The sequence below is a fragment of the Eumetopias jubatus genome, unplaced genomic scaffold (assembly GCF_037043125.1).
Source record: "Eumetopias jubatus isolate StellerSeaLion01/CBP00866 unplaced genomic scaffold, mEumJub1_p1.0 scaffold_17, whole genome shotgun sequence".
Classification (NCBI taxonomy): domain Eukaryota; kingdom Metazoa; phylum Chordata; class Mammalia; order Carnivora; family Otariidae; genus Eumetopias; species Eumetopias jubatus.
In genome coordinates this window covers 59,741,388-59,753,309 of record NW_028274823.1, presented here as the reverse complement: position 1 = coordinate 59,753,309, position 11,922 = coordinate 59,741,388, and the positions used below count along the sequence as shown (strand labels likewise).

At 38.1% G+C, this 11,922-nt stretch overlaps 1 pseudogene; it reads right to left on the bottom strand.

The window, feature by feature from the left end:
* Nucleotides 1-1,793: 1,793 nt before the first annotated feature.
* On the bottom strand, nt 1,794-2,819 carry LOC114214075 (mitochondrial genome maintenance exonuclease 1 pseudogene; annotated as a pseudogene).
* Nucleotides 2,820-11,922: the final 9,103 nt, after the last annotated feature.

Sequence of the window (11,922 nt, the reverse complement as noted above, 5' to 3'; positions counted from 1 at the left end):
AGGAGAATGTCATGTACTATAACAAACAAACCCAAAATTTCAGTGCTTAACAAAGTAGGTTTATTTCTTGCTCATATAGCAGTCCAATATAGGTGTTTCTGGGAGGTGAACCTATTTCCTTCATGTGGTGGTACAGACAGATTACATAATTTGCCAGGATCACGCAGTAAATAGTATAGCCAAAATTCAAATCTAAATTGTCTTATTCCAGAATCTGTGCTTTTAATCACCCTGCTACATATGTCTCTTCATGGACATGTGTGAGAACTTGCAGTGCTATTTTTATTATATATTAGGATCTCATATTGTGCTGGATATTAAACTATTGTCCCTCGGGTCCAAATGTACAGCTCCTATACTTTGCTTTGTGATACTGGAGCTGGAACTCAGCAAATTATTCTCCTTTGCCAGCTGGCTTACTGTTAGGTTCTTCCAAGGACACTGGAAGGCAAGAGAGTATATAGAATTCCCTTCTTCCTATTGCCTTGCTATTCACACAGCCCAGCCCAGCAATGGTTCTTCATCCCATCAGCAACGGCTCTTCAGGGTCAGCTCCTTTATACTCCCAGAGGTTACCTCTCTGTAACCCCATCCTGGCAGTACTCTCTCCTCAGATGACTGAGTCCCAGCTCCACCAGGACCTGCTCCATACTTGAGATTTCTAAGAACTCCAACCTCCTCCCTTTGTTCTCCGCAAGGGTGTTTCCTCTGATTTCCTTTGGTTTTAGCCCTCCAACACAATATAGCCATTTCCCGAGAGTGAATTATTTTTATTGAACCTCCTAGTATGGCTTGTGCTTTTTTTCACTTTACTCACATGTTATATTTTATTTCTTACAATTAATGGCTAAGTAAAGGAAAAAACTAATTGTAGCACCTTACTATTTTAAGACCGCAACTGTAACTTAAATGCTATCCCATTCCATAAAACAAGGAGCCTTCCCCCAAAGCTATAGTGGGCATTTAAGTTTCCCCGATCCCAGTGACAACCAGTGACACAAAAATTACTGTTCCCCCTAGCTGAAGAATCTCACAAATGATACTTTTTCTTTATGTACATGGTTCATTGACTCAAACCAGGACAGAGCTACTAAAATATCCATGATTATGAATCTCAGACTGGGGTCTGGCTACTCCTGGGGGTTATTTACTGGTATGCTAAGGGGGATTATCAACCATCTGAAAATGCTCCATCTTTCCAGAGAGCAATGTTTACTTGAGGCTAAGGAATCACATTAAATATGAAAAAAATAAATTTTTTCAGAAATGTTAAATGGAAGTTTTTTTCCCCCAAGTGAAATATATAGAAAACCTCAACATATAAAACCAGTTTTAGGAAACCATGTTGGCAGTAGGAGTTGGCCGATGCGATTTCTCCCACCACACACACCGTGAGGGCGTGTGACCCCTTCCCTCCTGGGGTACCCTGGGGAACTTCTTGCACACCAAGCCTCACGCCCTCCAATCTTAATTCAAGCACTGGGCATCCTGCTCGGGATACAGAAAGTTCTACAGGGGAGTCCAAGAGCCAACCAATGCTGTGTGAATCCTGCTTCCCTTTCCCAGGTAAATGACAGACCATCCTTACTTGTGCTTCTTTTATGTGCTCAAGTCCAACCCTTAAAATCTAAACTTTTCTGGCTTTTCGATCTTTTTAGTTGTAATACATTTCAACAAATACTTCCATTTGGGTTATGTAGTTCTCAGATCCTGTGGCATCTCTACCGTAAACAGCAACAGATCTTCCCAAACTGTGAGGAACTAGTGAATGTTCCCAGACATCATTCTGTCCCCTAATCTGGTTTCTGAATATTCTGGTTCTTTTCGCTCTTTGTATATTCTTCTAGACGAAGAAGTCACTTGGTCCAGTACTGGGAACAGAGCTCAATGTCCATGAAATGTGGGTGGGCAGGGGATCCATCTTTGTAGGCCACCACAATTAAGCCACACTGAACCTGAAAGCTATAGTTGGCATCATTATTTATGGCACCCACATAGGCCACAACCTGCAGCAGGTTGTCAAATGTATCTCAAATATAAGGTTTTGGTTTCTCCTATGTCTTCCAATCAATCACACACAGCTTGCCCTGATATTCAGCCACACAGTCCAGTAGACCTACCTACTTTAAAGCCTCATGCTGAACAGTACTTTCGAGAGCTCGCACTCCACTGACATCTTTCAGGATATGCTGGACACTTTCGATATATCCAGATTCGAGATTCTCATCTCTCTCTTTCAAGTCCCCTTGGGGCGCAAGTATGCTTTCCAAGACTTTATGGAACCATTTCCCTTGTAAAAAATATATTTGAAGAATATTCAGCAAAGCCATCCTCTCCCAGTTCCAGAATCATCTGCTGTTTCCACCTCTCCACGTAGAAAATCTGTTCTGATGTCATGCTCTGCTGAAGGATCTTGGTCACACTTGATATGGTATTTCTTTGCAAAGGGATTCTCAAAGAAATTGTAGGAGTACTTGTTGCATTTGGTTTTACACTTCTCTCTGGAATTAAGAGAGGACACCAGTTTCGTGGAGCTTTTGCTTCCTCATCTTGCTTTGGGGGCTTACACTTACTCACAGGTCCATAGAGTAAATTACCTTCCTCAAACAATGATTCTGGAGTCTGAGCAAGGCCTCCGGATGACAAGACAGACTGTACTAAATCAGAGTACTTTTCTTGGTCTACTTCTTTATAAGGTTCACTTTTTTCTTCTGGCTACAAGAATAAGAGGAAGTGGAAAAATCCACATGGGCGATTGGTTCTAGAGAAAACCCCTTTGAACTTCTGAGCTGTCTGCAGATGGTCTGAAACACCTTCATCTTTAGATGCTTTCTCACTTCCCTCTAGGCTACTTGCAATGTTGAGGGCCTTTTATTTTTGCACTCCTCAGGAGCCACAAGACTTAACTTCCAGAGCACCGACAACCTCTCAGGACCCGTACTTTCCTCAGTCCCTGGCTTCTGATTTCTTGACTAGACTCTGACTGATGTACATATGAAGTCGATTCTTGTTAATTATGCAATAAAATCATCACAAACACTGAATTAGCAATACTGAACCATTGATCCTAGGAGGAATATAGTTTCGGTGAATCTGTGGTCACAATATTTCCAGTACAATCAATACTTATACCTTGTTTTATGTGTGCCTCTGTTTAAAGATACCTTATTTATGTACCTCTGAAACAAATAATACATTATATATTAAAAAAAAAGAAAAAGATAGTAGGAAGGGAAAAATGAAGGGGGGGAAATCAGAGGGGGAGACGAACCATGAGAGACTATGGACTCTGAGAAACAAACTGAGGGTTCCAGAGGGAAGGGGGTGGAGGGATGGGTTAGCCTGCTGATGGGTATTAAAGAGGGCACATATTGAATGGAGCACTGGGTGTTATAGGCAAAGAATGAATCATGGAACACTACATCAAAAACTAATGATGTAATGTATGGTGATTAACATAATATAATAAAAAGAAATATTAAAGATACCTTATTTAATATATATCATTAATTATGAACACTGAACTCTCAGCTAACAGCATTATATAATTCATGTCTGAATGAAATTATCTGACACATATTTTTTCCATAAAACACATCACAGCCTCCTTGTGCTTAAGAACACTAGACAGCACTTCAACACTATGCATCAGGGCCATTTTAAACAGTGAGGTCACCATCAAAACACAAAAAAATCCAGGAAACTTGACTCTAACTAGACTACAAAAAGGACACATTTATAGTATGAGCACTGAAACAAGAAGAACATCGCCTTGTTCAGCTGGGAACATGCTCCCGCTCATCAGGCAACTCAAATACTTCTCACTTCTGGACATGTTGGTGAACTACTGCAGCAGCACTGTGAATATTGATTTAGCTTTAGAAACAAGTTTTAGCAAGTAGATGAATTCGCAAATACAGAATCTGTGAACAATGAGAATCAGCTAACATACATGGCCTGTCTCCAGAATCTCTAAGCTGTTTCATTGGTCAACGTGTAACACTAAGGCTTTTTAATGTCTTAATATTTTGCTTGATAAATCTCTACCCTTTGTTTTTTTTTAAGGCTTAGTTAACAAAGCTTATCAAATTCCTCAAAAATAAAACTATAATTTCAATTGGAATTGCAATTAATTTGTACATTCATTAAGGGAGAACTGACATATTTTATTAAGTTGTTCTATCCAATATGGGATATCCCTCCATTTATTCAGCTAATTTTTTCTTAGCATTTCAAAGTTTTTACCATTTAGATTTTGTATATTCTAGATACTTTAGAGATATTTTCATATTGTGAATAAATTTTCTAATTATATTTTCTAGTTGGCTATGACAAGTGTAAAGAAATACTATTCATTTTTGTAAGTTGATCTCATACCTGGCAATCTTGCAGAATTCTCCTTCCCTTTACATTTCTCAGTTGATTCCTACGTCATCTACAAAGTGCCCCTCCCTTTCTCTCAGACACACTGGCCTGGACCACCCTGCTAAACTTGTTTCCTTTCTTCAAAGCCAGATGAAACATTACCTTCTTTGCCAAGTCTTACCTAACTACCTGGCCCTACACACAATTATCAACCAGCCTTCCTTGCTTTCCACCCAAGTTGAACGCCAAGTTAAATGTGCCACACATATGTTCTACAGCACTTTCTACATACCTCTATAATACTACTCAGCACACTGCACTGAAGTTACTTGTTTACATATGTCTCCACAAAAGAATAAGCTCTACCATATCCTACTCATGCTTATACACTGAGCACCAAACATGGTACCTAGCACTAACACTCATGCAACAATCGGTTAAGTGAATAAATTGAGTTGCCCAAAATGTTGCACTTCTCAGCACATGCAGAGAACAAATCAGTATTAATATAATCACTTATATGAGTAACTCATGTTAAACAGGTTTCTCAAATTCAATACATATATGCACAAAATCACAAAAATTATGCAAAATGAAAATAAAACCCAATCATGCTTCCTTATTTCAATTAGTACTTTGAGTTATGATGCTTAAGAACTAAGCAAGTTCAGGGCACCTGGGTGGCTCAGTCAGTTAAGCGTCTGCCTGTGGCTTGAGTCATGATCCCAGAGTCCCAGGATCAATCCCCACATCGGGCTCTCTGCTTAACAGGAAGTCTCCTTCTCCCTCTGCCCATCACCCGGCTTGTGTGCACTCTCTCTCTCTCTCAAATAAATAAATAAAATCTTTGAAAAAAAAAAAGAACTAAACAAGTTCACAGATTACAAGGGAAACATTAAATGAGCTTATAATTAATAGTACACTAATATATACTTTTCCCCACAAATTTCTAGGAAATCTGTAATATTATAAAAACAGTGAAAATACAAGTACTCTACAAAAAACAACTTCCTCTGAATTTTCAATTCTAAAAAAAGAAAAATGAAATATGAATCTGAGATAGCACCTTCTTAAAACATTTTTTCCATAAAAATTTAAAATTTGTCACTTTAACAGTTAAATTTAACTGTGAAATAAAGTAAAGCAAATTTTCCATTAACATGAAATATAAACAATAAAGAATTATTAGTCACAAAAATTAAGGGCTAAAACTAGGAGTCTCAGCAAACTACAAAAATGGTTCTAGAGTTAAACACTAATAGTACATGTAATTGTAATAGCTAATAGTTACTGAGGATTTATTATGTCAGACACTATGTTAGCACTTCAGACATAATGTAATGCTCACATCTATAAATTATAAATTGTATGGAATGTAATGGTCACATCTATAAATAAGACACTATTAGACAGACTATTAGATGAGAAAACCTAAGCTCAAAGGGATTTATTTGCCAAAGACACTAAGCTAATACATGGAGATGTGGTTTAACTGACTCAACAGACCCTCTATTAACCACTAAGCTCAAGTAAGCAAGCACCTCTATTCTGAGATTAAAGGCAAGGAAAAGCTCATCAGTCCCAAAATATCTTCTTCAATTGCTTACTATGGTCTCCAAATTCCTGCCTTTAAAGGCTTCAAGATAGAACCTGTGAAAGACTGAAAATATTTAAAGGAAAAAGTGAGTCAAAAAGGACTAGACCAGAGGGGTGCCTGGGTGGCTTAGTCGGTTAAGCATCCAACTCTTGATTTCAGCTCAGGCCTTGATCTCAGGGTTGTGAGATCAAGCCCCACGTCAGTTCCTCACTGAGCATGGAGCCTGCTTAAGATTCTCTCTCTCTTTCTTTCCCTCTGCCCCTCTCCTCAACCTGCACCTGAGCGCTTGCTCGCTCTCTCTCTAAAAAAAAAAAAAAAAAAGCAACAACAAAAAAAAGACTAAACCAGAGAATGAGACACTGAGCAGCCAAAGGCCAATAAACAGAGGTGATGAAGGGGCATGAAGTGAAAAACACAAAATTCTAATAAATTAACATTTTTAAGCACCCACTACTGCTTGCTTTAGAGTTTTACAAAGTTTGTCTATGCCTCTTTGGCAATATGACAGGATATTAGTAAGTATATAAAAAGATAACATGGTAGGCAAGAAACTGTTCCCCCATCCTTCCTTCTTAAAAGAGAAATATTCATAGTATAAGTGTGGAAAATAAGAAGATGAAATTATGAAGTATTAAGCAGTCTTCAATATTATGTTTAACAAATATTTTTAATGACATGGAAAATGCTTTTTCCATAATGCTAAGTCCAAAAAAGACCAAAATTTAAAATTGTATAGATGTTTTCTAAAATTTGCAGATGTATGCATAGAAAAAAAAAAGACTTGAAAGAAATATTGAGGGATGCCTGAGTGGCTCAGTCATTAAGCGTCTGCCTTTGGCTCAGGTCATGATCCCAGTGTCCTGGGATCGAGTCCTACATCAGACTTCTTGCTCAGTAGGGAACCTACTTCTCCCTCTACCTGCTGCTCTCCAGGGTCTCCCTCTGCCCACTGCTCCCCCTGCTTGTGCTCACTCACACTCTGTCTCTGACAAGTAGCTTGTGCTCACTCACACTCTGTCTCTTTAAAAAGAGAGAGAGAGAGAAAGAAATATTGAGAGAAGGTAATTTTTTAGGGGGGCTGCAGAGGGGAAGGGAGAGGGAGAGAAAGAATCTTAAGCAGGCTCCATGCCCAGCACAGAACACAACACGGGTTTCGATTTCACAACCTTGAGATCATGACCTGAGCCGAAATCAAGAGTCTGAGGCTTAACTGACTGCCCCAAGAGAAGGTAATTTTTATATATATATATATATATATATATATATATATATATATATATATATATATACACTTTCATTTTTATCTTTACATCAGGATTTGCCTGATGAAATGCAATTTTGGCAAAAACACTAGAGGACACCCTATCAGTCCTAATATAGTGGTTTCCAAACTAAAATTGGGTCCTGCATCAGAACCACTTGGAGGGCTGCGGGACCTCACCCCTAGAGTCTCTAAATCAATACACAGATACTGCATTTCTTTTTTTTGTTTTTAAGATTTATTTACTTATTTGAAAGAGACAAAGAGAGAGTGAGCAAGCATGGGGTGGGTGAGAGAGGGAGAGAGAAACCCAAGTGGACGCCACGCTCAGCTTGGAGCCCAACTCGGGGCTCAATCTCATGACCCTGAGATTACGACTTGAGCTGAAACCAAGAGTCCAGCTCTCAACCAACTGTGCTACCCAGGTGCCCCAGACCCTGCATTCCTAACAAGCTCCCAGGTGATGCCGACGCTGCTGGTCTGGGAGCCGTACTTTGAGAATCACTGATCTAAATAATTATATCTAATTATCATATATGGATGTATTTATATACATACATTTAATTAACATGTAATTTGATTTTTATCATTTTATTTATATTATTTGTTATTATTTTCTATTTAATTTACACTCTGTAATTATTAATAATTACAGCTGTGTGGTAATTTATAACACTCCATACTTACTTAGATTTGTTAGATCTACCTGTTGTTATGTGGTATTTTATTCCACACTAAAACAAAACAAACAAAAAAGATAGACAATCTGTGTATTTCACTGACAGAATGAAACAACAAATCTGGCTTAACTACTACCCATGATTAACCTGGCAAAAACTGGCAAGAGTCTGCTTTCCAGAGAGAATGTTTCTTCCTTTGAAGTTTCCTTACTAATCTCTAAATTTCACAAAATAAAGAGTTATTTATAAGAAAAGCAGGAATGTGAAGGGAATCTAATTTTTTAAAAATAAGAGTTTTGGGGGAAATGAAAAGATAAAAGTAGTCTCTGGCACTTTTCCTACTCCTTTTTCTCACTGCCTCTCTAAAGGTACCAGAAATTATTCTCCATGAAACCCCACCCACTTTAAGTTCTATTCAAAAGAGAATCTCCTTCACAGAATGACAAGATAATCATCCTACAGGGGCGACTGGGTGGCTCAGTCATTAAGTGTCTGCAGTCCCAGGGTCCTGGGATCGAGCCCCGCATCGGGCTCCCTGCTCGGGCGGAAAGCTTGCTTCTCCCTCTCCTACTCCCCCTGCTTGTGTTCCCTCTCTCGCGGTGTCTCTCTGTCAAATAAATAAATAAAATCTTTAAAATTTAAAAAAAAAATGATCATCAGCATGTGACAAATGGCTGCATAATGTACTGGTGGGGAATCTATTAACTTATTTGTTAAACAAACCATTTCTTGATGAGATGTGTTTATTCTCTAGCTTGCATTTTCAAAGTTCTGTGGCAGTACATTTCTAAATATTCTAAAACAAAAACAATAAAGACAATCTAATTTTTTGAATATTGTGTCTGTTCTAATTTAACTTCTACACTGTAATTCAAACAACATGATAGGGCACCTGGATGGCTCAGTTGGTTAAGCAACGGCCTTCGGCTCAGGTCATGATCCTGGAGTCCTGGGATCGAGTCCCACATCGGGCTCCCTGCTCAGCAGGGAGTCTGCTTCTCCCTCTGACCCTCTTCCCTCTCGTGCTGTCTCTCATTCTCTCTCTCTCTCAAATAAATAAATAAAATCTTTTAAAAAATGATAAGTAGGAAACACATTAATATCTTTTTGTGATTTTCTGGTAAGAAAACTATAAACTATGTACAATGTAATTTTGAAGGAACTTAATGCTCAGAATATAATAATTTGGCTTATTTCCTTTAGTGACTACTAATATATTAAGACCAAATATGAAAGCCATGGTACAAGTTTATGTTCTAAGAAAAGAATCAGTATCAAGATTTGGCAATCCTTTTGGGGTGATGAAATGTTTTGGAGCTACACAGAGGTAGGTTGCACTGTAAATATACTAAATGCTGCTGAATTATTCGCTTTACAATGGCAGACGCTTAACTACTGAGCCACCCAGGTGCCCCAAGACATCAACATTCTTTTAAAATATTCCCAAGAAAAGGGCCAATGAGAGCGTAACTTTGTATTTATTTTGAAAGATGCAAGGCATTTGAATTGATATAGTTAGCTTACCTCTCTGCTTTTTAGCCCTAATATGTGTAAAGTTTTACTCAGAATTTTCTGAGATTTTTTTTTCCCCTGGAATTATGAGTAACATGTGAAGTTGGACAGGGACTGTCCTTTCCAAAAGAGAAGGGAGAGTAAATGAAGAACCAAGTGGGTGGAGGACACCAATCAAATTAAATGCTTTTGGGAGATTATCATTCAAAGTTATTTGCTCCTTGGGTTTATACATAAGAAGTCCAACATTTGGGGCACCTGGGTGGCTGTCGTTAAGCGTCTGCCTTCGGCTCAGGTCATGATACCAGGGTCCTGGGATCGAGCCCTGCATCGGGCTCCCTGCTCAGTGGGAGGCCTGCTTCTCCCTCTCCCACTCTCCCTGCTTGTGTTCCCTCACTCATTGTGTCTCTCTCTGTCAAATAAATGAAGTCTTTAAAAAAATTTAAAAAAAGAAGTCCAACATTTTAAGTTTTTTTCTCTTGTAAAATGTCAGGAGCAAGAATCTTAAAAGCAGAGGTGCCTGGGTGGCTCAGTCATTAAGCATCTGCCTTCGGCTCAGGTCATAATCCCAGGGTCCTGGGATGGAGCCCTGCTCCGCAGGAAGCCTGTTTCTCCCTCTCCCACTCCCCCTGCTTGTGTTCCCTCTCTCGCTGTGTCTCTCTCTGTCAAATAAATAAAATCTTTAAAAAAAAAAAAAAGAATGTTGACATCTTATTAAACTTTGATTGATTTTTACACAGCCACACTATCAAACACATGCATGAATAAAGACATTTCACGTATGCAGAGTTGAAAGATATACTTCCTCTCTCATTCACCCTTTCTGAGGAAGCTACTGTAATACATGAGCCCCTAAACTGAGAAAGTAAACAATGAAAGAGGAAGATGTGATCCAGCAAACAATAAAATACATCAGAGAGAGAACTGAAGGAAGATCCCAAAATGACAGGTAAGCAATAGGTTTAAGAGCAACTGGTCCAGATTAGAGCAGGGGATAGAAGGCTCTAGAAGGCTACTGGATAAAAGAAAGGAAGGAAAGAAGAAAGGTAGGAAGGAGGAAAGAAAGGAAGAAGAGAGGGGAAAAGAATAGATGGCAGGAGAGAGGAAAAGAAATCTATTATCTGACATGTTTAAATATGAGATTAATAGTTCTGTCAGAGAATTTACAGATGAATTAGTGACAATCATATAGAAAATTAAGCAGGCAAAAAAGAATAATATAATCATTAATGCCCCAAGGAAAATAAAGATTCTAGTAGAAAGGAAAATATAATCATGGTGTATTATGTGGCTTAGCTATGAATGAATAAAAATCACATAATCACAGTAATATGAACATTGAATACTGTTTGAACCAAATATCATCATATAATTTAAAAGGTAAGATTTTTAAAAAGCTGAAGTTTATACAGTAAAAAATCAAGAGATAAAATCTCAAGCTAAAAATTCAAGAAATAGTAGTATAAGAATATTGTTTAGAACACTAGAATTAAGGGGTGCCTGGCTGGCTCAGTCATAGAGCATGTGACTCTTGTTCTCGGGGTTGTGAGTTTGAGCGCCACACGGGGTGTAGAGATCACTTAAAAATAAAATCTTAAAAAAAAAAAAAAGAAGCAAGCTGCGATTAAATACCAGAATAAACAACTGTAAGAGTTAAAGGTGGTTATATCTGGAGAACAAGACATGAGAAGGGGAAGCGTGGGGTAGGGAATGTTGTTTTTTCATTAAAAATCTTTTCATACTAGTTTGCCTTTTTTTAAAATTAAAGTATAGTTGACATATATTAGTTTCAGGTGTACAACAGAGTAGTTCAACAATTATACACATTACAAAATGCTCATCATGATAAGTGTAGTTACCATCTGTCACTATACAAAACTATTGGAATATAGGGAACAACTCATGCTCTATGTCACCTGAAGTCAATTACAGGAAGACTACAGACTCCAACAGAAGCATTCTCAACAGCAAAGAATCATGATTACAGGCCCCAACAGGGAAAAATGGACACTGCCTCTCCTACAAGAAACTGACTAACCTAGTAACTCAGCCAATGAGAAACTGTTATCACCCTGAACTCTTGCTTTTCTAAAGTGGACTTTGGTTCAGAACAATCCCTTCCAACTTTTCCTTCATAAAATAACATTCCTCTTCCTTCTTTTTGGACTTGCCTGTCTTTGCAGTAGCTTGCATGTCCCAAATTGCAAGTGCAGTTCTCTGCTATTCCCAAATAAATCCATTTTGCTGATTAAAAAAAAAAAACCTATTACAACATTATTGACTACATTCCCTATGCTGTACTTTTCCATCTCTGTGGCTTATTTATAACTGGAAGTTTGTACCTCTTAATCTCCTTTACCTATTTCACCCATCCCCCCAACCCTATCCCCTCAGGCAACCACTTGTTTGCTCTCTACATTTATGAGTCTGTTTCTCTTCGTTGTTGCTGTTTTTTCATTGGTTTTGTTTTTTAGATTCCACATATAAGTGAAATCATATGGTATTCA